Source organism: Chlorocebus sabaeus, chromosome 7, assembly GCF_047675955.1.
Source record: "Chlorocebus sabaeus isolate Y175 chromosome 7, mChlSab1.0.hap1, whole genome shotgun sequence".
Taxonomy (NCBI): domain Eukaryota; kingdom Metazoa; phylum Chordata; class Mammalia; order Primates; family Cercopithecidae; genus Chlorocebus; species Chlorocebus sabaeus.
This window is the reverse complement of record NC_132910.1, coordinates 114,689,369-114,704,650: the sequence shown is the minus strand read 5'-3', so window position 1 is coordinate 114,704,650 and position 15,282 is coordinate 114,689,369. Positions and strand designations below refer to the sequence as shown.

The 15,282-nt window shown below is 34.6% G+C and overlaps 1 protein-coding gene across 8 annotated transcripts in view; it reads left to right on the top strand.

Moving 5' to 3' along the window:
• MARCHF1 (membrane associated ring-CH-type finger 1) overlaps nucleotides 1-15,282 on the top strand; it is an 816,252-nt gene that overhangs the window by 437,405 nt on the left and 363,565 nt on the right. Inside the window, exon 4 of one of the 8 annotated variants that reach the window (XM_073017702.1) lies at nucleotides 12,953-13,061. The exons of the other annotated variants lie outside the window; for them this stretch is intronic. The gene's annotated coding sequence lies outside the window, so the exon portion shown is untranslated. The remainder of the gene's footprint in view (nucleotides 1-12,952; nucleotides 13,062-15,282) is intronic. 8 annotated transcript variants of the gene reach the window in all.

Here is a 15,282-nt window from a genome sequence, read left to right as displayed (position 1 = left end):
CTTTATATTTTCCATACAGAAGTCTTAATTATAGAAAACAACGTTTATTTTTAACTTGCTGTTAACATGTAGAAGGGAAAATCCTGTAGAGAGAAATGAAGAAATACTTACAGGGAGCTGAAAAAGAAGGAGGTGGTACTCATCTTCAGAACGATTTTTAATGATTCATTTTGAAAATGGATTTCATAACAGTACATATATAAAGGAATAATGCATAAGTATTTTGATTTTGTGAAGGGGAAGTGTTTGTCATTTCAGAAAACAATTAGAAGTGAGTTCCATTGATCTTTCAAAATGTATTTCCAAGGAATTACATTAAGTGTTTTTCTACCTTGTGAAGTTTAGCAACCCTGGATCACCATTGGTGTGCTCTTCAAACACATATTTTAACACCTTTTTCCAGTAGGACTTTTTCAAATCTTGTGAGAGTTGTACATACGTGACATTTGTTCATTTAGAGAACTCTTTAATTCTTTGACAATTCTTTCTCTAACTCTATAGCTTTGCTTAAGATAAAATTTTCTTATGATTACTTGGTTGAGCTGAATTTTACTTTATTGGTGATTCTTTTTTCTAAAAATTTTTTAAAATTGGAAGAAAAATGCATTTGATTTTTTATATATCTGTTGAAAGAAACAACCCTATATTAATCAAATGGAAATAAGGGAATTGTTTGTTCAGTGAAGAAGATCTATTGACGTGTGTCATTTGGCATTTAAGGGAGAATTAGTTGCTCTTAGTGAACTTGCTTTATTTAGCGGAAATATCTAATGTAGCTATGAAAATACATTAGATAGACATATTTGAAATTCAAATGATATAAAAGCAAACACCACTAATTCAACACCTAAGTAATCACATTGTTCACAGAATTGTAAATTACAGTGGCTTTATGTGAGTAACAGATGGATGAATTAAATGTGTTCAGCAGCCTTTCTGTATATTACAGGAAATCTGACTGCCAGAGATATTTTGGTAGAGTACAACAGGCCTATGTGATTCACTGTACAATAGGTAAAGGAAAATTATTTCCTGTTTAGTACAGAAAAGTGACCTAACATGAAAAACCTCAACAATGCTGATTTTTAAAAATACGTTATAGAGGTACAAAATACCTTTGCCAATTTCCAAGATTCCTGATAATTTTTTCCAACTGTAAAGTTTATTAACTAACTAATAATCATAAAAGAAGCAACAATCACTTTTTCGTCTAAAAATTTAATTCTAGATTTCCTGAGAATTAAACAGTTCTAAGTATAAATTGATTTATTTATTATGGTATCACCTTTATCATAGCCATTTTAAATCCAACACAGCTGTAATAATGTGAGAAAAATGTATGTAACCAATGAAGAATTCCTAAAGTATGTGTGTACTATTGCTAGCTTACTAGAAATTATTTTGTCTTACTGTACTCTCTTCAAGTTTTGATTCATAGTAGTAGTCAAATTGTTTGCAAACACCAAAGTCCACAATAATTTTTTATTTTCTTAGAATCTATGACACATTACCATTGGATTAAGGGAAAGCATGTAATATGAATATAAGCTTCTAGATATACCGTCTCTTTTTTTTTTGGAAGTGATGATTTAAATCATTCCTGATATAGACTCATAAAAATCGAAGTATGACATCCTGAGAAGATTTTTAGTTATATCTTTAGGCACGATTAAACAACTCCAAATTAATAGAAGTTTCCTCTATTTCCAAAGATCTACAGGGGAATTAGATCCTGTAACGAACTGATAGCATCATGTGTGTTTAAGAAAGAACATTTCCATCAGACTATCTTTACTTCTTCTCATTTAATTTTCTTATCTGACATTTTACACTTATTTACCCTTAGTTTGCTCTTTGTAGAAACACAAACATTTGGTATCAGTTTCTTTGGAAAAACATGCGTTGATATAATTCAATTTGAACCTGCTAAATCTCTCAAATTGTATGTTTTTCCAAATTTTACATTGCTAAAGCTTTACAAGTTTTATTTTCTAAATTGTAGCCAGTTTGGCTACAATCTTTTTTTTTTTTTTTTAAATTTATTTATTATTATTAAACTTTAAGTTGTAGGGTACATGTGCACAATGTGCAGGTTTGCTACATATGTATACTTGTGCCATGTTGGTGTGCTGCACCCATCAACTTGTCATTTACATCAGGTATAACTCCCAATGCAATCCCTCCCCCCTCCCCCCTCCCCATGATAGGCCCCGGTGTGTGATGTTCCCCTTCCCGAGTCCAAGTGATCTCATTGTTCAGTTCCCACCTACGAGTGAGAACATGCGGTGTTTGGTTTTCTGTTCTTGTGATGGTTTGCTAAGAATGATGGTTTCCAGCTGCATCCATGTCCCTACAAAGGACACAAACTCATCCTTTTTTATGGCTGCATAGTATTCCATGGTGTATATGTGCCACATTTTCTTAATCCAATCTGTCACTGATGGACATTTGGTGGCTACAATCTTTTGCTTGAATGCTTTTTACTTTTTTCTGAGTTTCTGTTTGTAAGAGGTTCTTACGTTGTTCAGATTACAGTACTTAAAATAGTTTCTGCAAATTCAACTCTAAAACTAAGAGACATAGTTATTTTTCAGATTTGTTTTAGCAGGAAGATTCAATAACTGATTTTGCTTAATATATTTCCAAAATTTCTATTAAAATACAAAATTATAGCAAAAATGCTTCCCAGCTCTTGAGCTCTTGGCCCATCTATCTCTGTCAGTTCATCCTCTGGAGGCAGGGAATGCAGGTTGAGCTCAGAGGGCAGGATCCCAGAGCATACTGAGAGCATAGTGCACAGGAGTTCTCCCTGGACCAAACAAAGAGGAACACCAGAGCTATAGGAGCATAGGGCCAGCAGTCTGTCTCCAGAGAAGCTGTCTAGGGCATAACCTCATTCTTCAGAAATTGGCAAAGTCTGGAGTAAGTACAGCAAAGTAAAGCAGGCTTTAGAAGGTTAACATGTCATTGAAGGTGAAAGCAAAGCATAATACTGATAGGAAAAACTACAAGGAATCAGCATCAATCGATGGCAATACCAAGTCTAGAATCTTTGACCAACCAAGAGAGTTTTATACCATTAATTCTTGCAAAAAGGTGAACAATTTCATGGTTATCTGGGTTCTTACACATTAACAATATTAAGTCTATGTTTCCAGCTGGAATAGGGGATTTATTGTGTTTATGGTGGGGAATGAAAGCAGAGCTTGACCTCAGATCATTTCTAACCTTACCACTTACCATTTCATACATGGCCAGGTAGCCACTAAGTGCTTCTATTCTTTGAATATCATTTCTGAGTCAAATCCTACATAGGACATTTATACATGGTTATCTCATTCTAAATTAATTATTCTAATAGTCTTTATAAGACACCCATGAAATACTACATACTACTCTCATTTTAACGTAAGGAAATGTGATCAAGAAGACTTTATTACCTACGAGGATTACACTCTAATGAGGAGGAGGAGCCAGATTCAAACTGGGTTATGCTCTTTTTATTCATGAACAGGATGCAGGACATACACTCTCTTGTAGGATGGTAGATCCAATGTTGACCACTTATGACTAAAATAGAAAAATGCTATTAAAACAAGTGTTCTTAAGACATAGTGCTGAAATATGTTTTTTAGTCTGAGATACTGTTAAAATATCTCTGGATATTCTGAATTATTAAAACATTTTTGTAACCTCTTTTGAAAAGTGACACATTGAGATAACAGAGTTCATGCTCCTATTATGTACAATTCAGTAATGTGAGCTACATAATTGAGTATAATCATAGGAAAAATGGAAGTGCTTTAACATGTGTCTTTTTAAAATTCCTAAAATTTGTTACTCTATTTGCAACTATAAATAATATAGATGCTAATTTTACAAACGAGGGAAAGTACAGTAATATAGAGACAAAGAAAGAAACATATAAACTCTATCAGTGTAGGACATTGTAATTCTTTTGTCCTTCCTAATATAGATACAAATTTGACTTTTTGTTAATTTATAATTTTCCATGCAATATTTCAAGTGTTTCATTTTTACTTCCTTTTTCATGAATTATTTATTTGTATTCATTTTCCTATTAATCTTTTTCATAATGAAAATAGTTATTGTCTTATTGTCACTCTTACTGAAATACCTTTTCTCTTCTCCCAGCAACTCTAGCTAGGTTTAACATCTTTCTCCAATATTTTCACAATGAACTTTAAGGAAACAAAACAATTTTTTAACATTTGCTTTTCAAATAAAATTAAACTCATAATAACATTTGTTAGTCAATGGTACCTCTCTGGTTTCCTGCTTACAATCTTCAGAAGAAATCAATATTAATCATAGATTGTGTGTCAATATAGTTTCATAAATAAAAGAGAAACAAATTTTTGCTTTAGAAACTCTTATGGTCTTGTCAGAGTATTTCAAAGTATAGGAGAAAACTAAAAACAAATAAAAATTTATATTTCTCTTAGTTTCGCATATGTTCAGGCTACAGAAGGAAGAGAGTATCTACGAAGACCAGACTGATAAATAAATCCCTACATAAGTTCCACACTGATGAGCAAACGTATTAAATTGATGCAGAAACCATTTTGTTTTTCTCACAGAGCTTACATTGAAAAAATAATGCATTTTTTTGCTCCTAACTGCTGATTTCTACCAATTAATTATCAGTTAATCCATACATTAGCAAAAATAAACACAACAAATCAGTAAACAACTATCTATATAAAAATAAATAAAATGACTTCAGATATAAATTTATTTGTAACTATAACCTGAAAGAAGAAAACATTACATGCATTTCAATGAACAAAAATGCTTGTAATTATAAAGTGAAGTTGTATGTTCCTGAAGATACACATTTTGTTTTCTTATCACTTAATCCCTACTGCTGGATTTTCCCCACAATCAGATAGGCTACATTTCCATAATTAATGCTTCTTTTCACATTTTGGGCTCTTACCTTAATACCTTTTAATCCAATGGAAATGCCTCCATATATTTCTCTCCCAAACTGTGTGTGCTCTTAGAGTAGACACCATAAAAAATATAACATGGTCAAGAGCATGAGAAGACAAACAACAGATAGGGAGAAACTATTCGCAAAACGTCTATCTAATAAAGAACTTGCATCCAAAATATACAGGCAACTCTTTGCAACTCAAAAGAAGAAAATGCAAAAACCTATTAAAAATGGTCCATGGTGCAGAGCTCAGAAATAAGACCACATATCTACAACCATGTGATCTTCAGAAACCTAACAAAAACAAACAATGGTGAAAGCATTCCCTATTTACTAGATGATACTGGGAGAACTGGCTAGCCATATGCACAAAATTGAAACTGAACCCGTTCCTTACACCTTATACAAAAATAAACTCAAGATGGATTAAAGACTTAAATGTAAAACCCAAAACTATAAAAAACCCTAGAAGAAAATATAGGCAATACTATTTAGGACATAGGTGCGGACAAATATTTCATGACGAAGTCACCAAAAGCAATTGCAACAGAAGCTAAAATTGATCTAATTAAACCAAAGAGCTTCTGCACAGCAAAAGAAACTTTCATCAGAGCCAACAGGCAACCTAAAAAGTGGGAGAAAATTTTTGCAATTTATCCTTCTGAAAAAGGTCTAATGTCTAGAATCTACAAGTGGTGAGAGAGAAAGTATCAGGAAGAATAGCTAATGGATACTGGGGTCTTAACACCTAGGTGATGGGATGATCTGTGCAGCAAACCACCATGGCACATGTTTACCTATGTAACAAACCTGCACATCCTGCACATGTAGCCCGGAACTTAAAAGTTGAAGAAAAAAAAATAAATTTAATATCAGGAAAAAAAATGGCCCAAAGACCTGAACAGACACCTCACCAAAGAAGATAGCAAATAAACATATAGAAAGATGTTCAACATTTTATGTGGTTAGGGAATTGCAAATTAAAACAACAATGAGATACCACTACACATCTATCAGAAAGGCCAAAATCTGGAACACTGATAAGAACAAATGCCAAAGAAGATGTGGAACAGAAACCCCCATTCATTGCTATTGGAATACAAAATGGCACATTGTTGGAAGACAAAATAGTACTGTGTTGGAAGACAGTTAAACAGTTTCTTAGAAAACCAAATGTACTTTACCATAAAATAAACCACAAGCTTCTTGCCCAAAGGAGTTGAAAACTTATATCCTAACAAAACCCTGCAAACAGTTGTTTATAATGGGTTTATTCATTATTGCTAAAAATAAATCATCAAGCAATGAAAAGTCATGGAAGAACTCTAAGCGCATATTACTAAATGAAAGAAGGCAATCGGAAAAGACTACATACTGTATGATTCCACCTATAGAACATTCTGGAAACAGCAAAACTATGGAGATAGCAAAAGGATCAGTGGTTGTCAGGAGTTGTGGGGACGAGATGAATAGGAGGAGAATAGAGGATTTTTAGGGCAATGGAAACTACTCTGTGTGATCCTATACTGATAGATACATATTATTATACATTTGTCAAAACCCCTAGAGGACGCAACACCAAGAGTGAACCTTGATAGAAACCATAGACTTAGGGTAATAATGATGTGTCAGTATTTGTTCATCAATTGTAACAAATTCATGTAGCACTCTCGTATGAGGTATTGATAGTGGCAGTGGCTGTACATGTGTGGGGTAGGGAGAATATGGAAAATTTCTGTATCTTCCACTCAGTTGTGCTGTGAACCTAAAACAGCTCTATAAAATAAAGTCTGATAAAATATATACAAAACACAAGGAAGATACATGTCTCACTATTTGTCTGATAATGCCAAAGGGAAGTAGCCCAGTTGGTGTGTTTCTCAGAGCCTAGGAATATAATTTCAGTGACTTACGAGATCACCAGGGAGGCAGTGATCATATCCCTGGCTATTCACAGGCACATCTTCATAATCACCTTTCTCTTAATCCCTTCTACTTGTGCCTTTCCCCTCTCAGACCCTCACACACCTGTGCACCTGCTGGCTCCTCTCAGACCCTCACACACCTGTGCACCTGCTGTCTCCTCTCAGATTCTGGCCTGCCATGATTCTTAGAATGACTTCTATTGTAGTAGAGTAGGAGAACACCCAATCTTGATGCCAGTTTTTGTCACTCTGATATCTAGGCATTGAATTAAAAAGGTCCCTGGCTCTGGGGCAAACATATTAGCCTGTGTAACAAATTGTGGAGATCCCTGTTTCAAAAGACTGAGGGAAACTAGCATTATATCACAAAGGTGATTGTTGCTTTCTGCCTGTACTAGTCTACTTCAGTTACATGTGCTGATCCATACATTTTCCAGAGATGCGGATCAACCTGCCTCATCCCTGGCATTCACTCAGGCTCCAAGTTTCATGCACTGGCCACCCAGAGGCAGTTTACAGCAGATTCAAATCAGGTTCTTACTGAGTTCAATGAGAAGACCCATACCGTCTAATGGCAGGCAGAATTAATTGCCATCCTTCAGAAACTACCGAATTTGGTACTAGAATTAAAATCTCTATATTCAGGTTCTTAAATGGGAAGGTTTTTGGATCAAGCCACTGGTCAAGTAGGAAATCAAGCAAAGCTCTTGCGTACTAGAAAACAGTGAGCTCTCAGATCCAGGCCAAGGCTGACAGATCTTACTACCTGACTATTGAAGGGCCCCAAGATTGCTCTAACAACACCCATTTCCATAAATATGGATCAATAAACACATATTCATTCTTTATAATTAGACTCCATTGTTAGAATTGTTTTAGGTTTATAGAAAATTCGAGCAGATAGTACAGAAGATTGCCATATACCCCTCACCCACACAATTCACCCTGTGGTTAAAATCTAACATTAATATGATATATTTAGTACAGGTAATGGAATTATATTGATACATTATTATTAACTAAAGTCCATAGTTCATTCAAATTTTTTAGTTTTTGCCTAAAGTTATTTTTCTGTTCCAGGATTTCATCCAGGATACCATATTACATTTAGTTATCATGTCCCCGTTTGCTTTTCTTGGTTGTGATAATTTCTCAGTTTCTCAGTTTTTCACAGTCTTGACAGTTTTGAGGATTACTGTTAGGATGCCTGTCTATTGGAGTTTTTATATTTTTCTCATGATTAAGGTGGGGTTATGGTTTTCGGGTGGGGATAGCACAGAGGCAAGGTAAAGTGCCATTTTTGTCATATCATATTGAGAGAGAATTTTTTTCTTCGTCTCTCTCTCTCTTTCTTTCATTCTTTTTATCTTTTGGATTTAAAAACAACTTAAGATTTTTAAAAAGTTCCTTTGTCTTTCTCCACTCATTTCCAATCTTGCTTTCTCTCATTCTAATCTTTACATAAGAGCAAGATGTAGTTTTTAAAAATAAAACAAGATATGCTCCTGTTTAACCCCCCCCAAATACATTATATTGTTCTTGGAATAAAATACCCAAAGACCTCACCTTAGTTTGCAATGCCCTGCAGGGATCTGTCCCCTGCCTATTTCTCCAGCCCTATTTTGACCACTATCCCTGCCCCAGTATGCCCAGCCATGCTGGTTATAAAACATGGCAGCTCGGAGTATTCAACACAGTTATTATGCAATAATAGGTAAAAGTATGTACACTAATAATACCTAGTGTACATTCAATCTCCAGATAATCCGTAATAGAAACCTACAGGGAAAAATATGACAGAAGCTGCCAACTGGATAGCTACTTGTTTTTCACATGAGCTTTAAACACTTATCATTTCTTAAAATCAAAACAAAAACACACTGCTGGTATTTTTATTAGAATTACAGTATATTTATAAAATAATTTGGAAATATTTGACATTTTTTATTGTACTTGGCAGAATATTGTCTATTTAATTCTTGTACTCCAAAAGCTAGCCATCTGATATATTTATCAATTTTACTTTTATTGTGTTTAAACAAAAGTAAAATGTTTTTCTTTTTAATTTATTAATTTTGCTTTCAAGTTTTAATCTTTCTCTTCTCATGTCTGTTATACTTGCTCCTAGTTTATTGAAATATATATTTAATTAATTGGTTTACATTCTTACACATTCGAAAATGAAAAACTTTTTTTTTTTTTTTTTGAGACGGAGTCTGGCTCTGTGGCCCAGGCTGGAGTGCAGTGGCCGCGGGTTTACGCCATTCTCCTGCCTCAGCCTCCCGAGTAGCTGGGACTACAGGCGGACGCCACCTCGCCCAGCTAGTTTTTTGTATTTTTTAGTAGAGACGGGGGTTCACCGTGTTAGCCACGATGGTCTCGATCTCCTGACCTCGTGATCCGCCCGTCTCGGCCTCCCAAAGTGCTGGGATTACAGGCTTGAGCCACCGCGCCCGGCCTGAAAAACTTTTAAGGAGACAAATTTGCCTCTAAATGAAGCTCGATAGCTTCCCTTAAGTTTCGTTTTTCAATGTCATAATTTTCTAAATAATGTATGTTAATAAGTTTTGCATTCTTTTTAAGTAAAATTTTTAAAGAAAAAGCTTCTTAAATGTGGTATAAACCTCTATTTTTATTTTATTGTCAGTAGTTTGATATCCGAGTGATTTTTCAATGAATATTTGGCATGAGCTTGAAGTGTACTTTGTATAAGGTACAAAGCTGAATGCTATTCATCATTCATGATTTTTTGAGGCTATGCTGTCTGTATAGAGAAAGAATCACAATTTTTCCACGTCATCTAAATTATTTAGAGTTTGAATAATAACTGTCAGAAAAGATCGTTTATTTCTATGAATACACAAAGAAAAAAAAAAACAAAGAATAGAAATCCCTGTGCTGTCACATCCCTGACGTAAGTCAGACTCACATCTGCTTTGTGGTCTGCTGCTCCCACTGTGCAAATGTTAATGACACTTATCATTCAGGGCCAAATGAAAGCCAAGAGTCTGATCAATGAACATTTATTAATGCCCAAGATCTGCTAGGTGTGTGCATGCAGACCGTGACGGCAGTTACAATTGGTGACAGTAGGAAATGTCAGAAGGAAAGACACCGGAGTACCAGTGTCCAGAAAGCAGTAGGATTGGGGTTTTGCCAGCTTCATGTGTTTGACAACAAGAGTGCCCATCCAGAGGAAGGCTCATTCTCCTCAGTTATCTTCCTCTTTACACAAAGCATATTAAACATTGACTATCAAGTTACACAGGCTTAAATGCCATCATTTTAGTTCAAACTATGGATGAGGGTGAGGGGAATTTCCTGACATTTTCCCATTAGGAATGTAGGATTCCACAGAGGTAGTGGGATGCAGGGAAAATAGAAACTTTCCTTGATAAAGGAAGAGCGTTCTAAACATGAGACTCGAGCACTGAAAAAAAAAAAAACATTGCTAACATTTTTACGATAGGGCACCAGAAAAGGCTATTCTGAGTAACAACTAAAATTAACAGCCCGGGTAGTTGTATTACAAATTAAAACAGAAGCAGATCCCGCTTTGGGGGCACAGAAAATGAATCAATAACTCTATAATCACCAAAACTAGAGAATTTGACATCAAGCCCTCAGGCCAGTGTTCAAGTTCATTATGCATGGGTGCTCACACACAATGCAGACACATAATGAGGCTTTTGCCATTCTGATGCACTTTGACTAGGTAAGGAGAATGACATAAGTCATAAGACCTGCCATGTTTCTATAATTTTGTAATTTTTGTAAAAGGCCGTACACTTTAAATGTCTCAAAAATCTCCTCAGATACTATTGACCAACAGGTTGGATTCCACAAAGAAAACATATTTGATCACAAATCATAATAGAACATTTTAACTTTTATAATGTGTCATTTACCTAGGAAGAGCCTTTCTGTGACATGTTTTAAATTAACGTGCAACTTGCTTTACAAGAATTTATCTTTCAATTTATGAAGCGCTTCATATTTTTCAAAGTAGCTTTATTTCATGTGAAATTATTCATAGTAACTCCGTAAATAATTTTCTCTTATTTCTACAGCAATACATTTTGGTTTCTGTGGTTGTCAGACTGGAGTTAAGGCCAGTAGACAATCTTGAAAATGTCACTCCTATGCAGCCACGGTATATGATTGTTTTGTTTTGATCTGCTTTGCTTCTTCCATTATCACAAACAAGAAGAAGAAATGTTAACTGTCTTAAATGATCTATGTGGATCACCACATAATTGAGTAGAAACTAGGAAATAGTAATAAGCAGGAAAACGGTGAAAACAATCAAATCAACCATGCTTAAATACAACTCAAAAAACAACTCTTGCAGATTTCAAGGATAACTTCTTGTATGCAAATATATTTTTTCACTCATATCTATTTTTAAAGGCAATCCCAAGTGTCCCTTCCTTCCTGTTCCATGGAGCTACCTATAGTGCTCTGAATAAATCTGTGTTTAAAAATTGCTGGTTCTTTAGGGAGTAATTATATAACACTTTTTTTATTTTCCTTGGCTCAGATCCCATTGAAAGGCAGCTCCTTGTCTGCCAATGTCTATTCTCTCTTTCTCCTTCAGTAAGGGAAGCTTAAGTATTTAGCGGAGCACAAAATACTAATTACATTATCTAGCCTTCCTCACAGCAACTAGGTATGGCTGATATCTAAATTCCGACAATGACTGTGTAAGCAAAAATGGTCACACAAAGAGGGAGCCCTCATCTCTCTCTCATTTTTTTCCCTGCTGGCTGGATTTCAAATGTGATGTCTAGAACTAAAATATGGGAAAAAAAAAACAAAAAACAAGCAAACAAAAAAACCTCCTTTCCTAATGACTTAGTAATACTGGTCTACCAGCCTAGACTAAGGATTTCTTTTCTTCTGAGAGAAGCAATATCTCTCTTGATCAAATCATTCTATTTGTTTACTAGGGCTACCCTAACGTAGTACCACAAATGGGTGGCTTAAACAACAGAACTTTATTTTTTCATAGTTCTGGGGGCTACAAGTCTGAGACTGAGGTGTCAGCAAGACTGATTTCTCCTGAAATCTCTCCCCTTGCATAGTAGAATAGATGACCATTTTCTCCTTCTGTTTTCAAAGCCTTTCCTCTCTGCATATCAGTGTGCTGATTTCTTCCTTTTATGAGAAGGAAGAAATATGACACCCATAGGACATCCTTTTACCTTCATTAACCTTTTAAAGGTTTTTTCTCAAAATACAGTCACATTCTGAGGTACTGGCAGTTAGGACTTCAACATAAGAATTTTGGAGTGATACAATTCAGCCCATAGCATGCTTATTTTTTGTTAATCTGTACCAGAATATATTCCTTATGGATACAACATAGGGGATGTTCAAATGCTATAATTACTAGTGAAAAGTAGATGATCAGATTATCTGGCTTAGATATGTGGACACCTCAGGCCTTGTAGAACTTTTCTCTTCAGTAATACTGACTTCCCAGCTAAACTTGGGCACACACCTCCCCTCTGATAGGGAAAGCCTGTCTTACTAAGCTTATTATTGCAGGGAAGAGAGCAGAACATAAAGTGTGCTTCGTGTGTTCCAACAAAGAGATAGGACTTGGAAGATGCAATACCATATGTGTGCAGTTTCTTCTTCCAAACCTACCAATCAAATTACTTAATCACCCCATCCTCTGAAGAAAAGTGATAAAGATAGATGGTAAAACATAGGGTGTTACTCTAATTAAAAATTCTCATCTGTAGCCCAAACCACAGCGTCATGCAATACACATAACAAACCTATATATGTACCCCCTAAATCTAAAATAAAAGTTGAAGAAAAAAACAGAATTTAAAAAATTCTCCACATGAAAACGTGAAGTAAGGGAAAATGAGATTTTCCCCCACAGTAATGCTGAATCAACTCCCTTTCATGGGCCTACTATTACTGATATTCGTTCATGTTATTTTTGCATTTAACTTACTGTTAAGGACTGATTACTTATTGCAAGTCAGGACTTGAACATGTAGCAAATCAATTTACTAAAATTATTTGTGGTAACTCAAACTGTCTTTTGTAGGAGAGACTTTTCACCAGGAACTTTAGAAGATTACTATTTGGGCTGGGCGTGGTGGCTCACACCTGTAATCCCTACACTTTGGGAGGCTGAGGCAGTCGGATCCCCTGAGGTGAGGAGTTTGAGACCAACCCGGCGAACATGGTGAAACCCAGTCTCTACTAAAAATACAAAAAAATTAGCTGGGTGGTGGCGGGTGCCAGTAATCCCAGATACTCATAAGGCTAAGGCAGGAGAATTGCTTGAACCCGAGAGGCTGAGGTTGCAGTGAGCCGAGATCGCGGCATTGCACCCCAGCCTGGACGACAAGAGCAAAACTCCATCTCAAATAAATAAATAAATAAATAAATAAATAAATAAATAAAAATTTTAAAAAATAAAATAAATTACTGTTTGGGAAGCTTAGAGAAACTGGGGACACCTGAATGTCATACTATAGCAAGAGGTCACAGTGCATAGAGCAGAGAACATAGCTTTGAGAAAATGTTGAAGCCACTTGGATTTAGTTTATTTGTTGGCATAAGCCTCACGTTGGCAAATAGTTTTACTGCAACACATTGTTTATGTAGTGTCTATGGTTGTTGTTTATGTTAAAACAACAAAGTGGAATCATTATGACAGAGATCAAATTGCCCACCAAGCCTAAAATATGTACTATATGTTTATATATAATTTATTCATAGAAAATTTGGAAGGATTAACTCAGATATAAACTAATGAATTCTACATTTCTTCACAAGCTGAGGATTGTGTTCTTATATGTAAGATGTTTGACTATGCTTCAAATATTGTAAAATATCTCCTCACCTAGGCTAAGAACCATTGTCCTAGGTGAAATACAATTAAGTAATTTTATTTCCAGTGTACTCTAATGAGAACAAATTTGTTGATAAATGTTTTCAAAAGTTGATTCAGCTGAGTAGCTAGTATTTAATGAAGTGTTTTCTCAGTGTACTGATTGTTTAGGATAGCTGTTCACTAGCATGTCTCATTTTAATTGATATCACATACAAGCAAACTGTAAGATATCTGTCTTTTAAATATATTTATGCACATAGCCTGACTGTTTTCTAGTGATTGATTAAAAAATATGAACTCAAGTAATTTAAGCTGTATTACCCAATTGTATTTTATATGAAATTGTTTCTTTAATTCTTTAAAATTTATTTAGAGTTCCATCAATAGTATGATGTATTAGATTATGGAACATAAGCCTCTATTTTTATCTCAGACATCTGAATAAAATTTTTGATAGCTGCTTAACGAAAAAAGAATAAGATTTAGCATTGTGCTGTAAAGCATACTCCACCCACTAGACTATTGAACCCCTCATAGAAGGTAAACTTTTTTAATTACAGACATCAAAGTTTTTCTCTTTCCCTTGAAAATATTTTGTAGCATTGCATGGTAATTATAATATGAGTATGGATTAAACATGATTGTAAGTGTCATTTATATTTATCACAGTAGGACACAATTTATGGGCTTGCAATGACAGAAATGCTTATGTTCATGCATATAAAAGATAATGGTAAGCTTCTGAAATCAGAATCCTGGAGTGCTACAAGAGTTTATTATCATCTCACATTCAAACACTTACTGTTTCTATTATTGCTGGTGGTTTTCCATGGTAACCACTGTGTGAACACAATTTAATTACATTATTCAAAAATTTAAATTAAATTAAGTTAATCCAGGATGGGCTGTTTAAAGAAGGATATTATACTCCAGTGTATCAATTAACACATTAAAAATAATTTTTAATCCTAAAAGTTCCACAGGAACTGTATTATTGGGAAAAATGTAATGTTAGAAAAATAATGAAATTGTGTTATTGATTTTATTTTCTTAATGTTATATTCTGGAAGAATGAGATAAACTTGATTGATCCACTGGTTTTACATTTTCTATGTTCCCTATAAACTGTTATATATTTGCTTAATATAGTTTAGTGCAACAATTTAAGAAAAAAAAATCTATAGCCTTTAAAACTATTAATTCGGCTTCTAGGATTATAAATACAAAGTTTATATAGAATGATGCCTATTAGATTATTTTTTACCCTTTGGTCTGCTTGGGGCTCTTGATTTTATTACCGAAAGTCCTATATTCTGAGAATCCTATTGGTCCACAGTAGATACTATTGTGACAGATCTTACATTATTTATGTATCTAATCTTGCACATCTACACTAGAGAATCATTGTGTTAAATATACCTCGTTGGAATCCAAACATTTCTGGACAGTGATCAAGTCTTAACTTGTAATATTTTGTGTCATTGTGGGGAGATGCTCGCAGGATTACTTTTTAGCCCTTAGCCGAGACTCCTGGG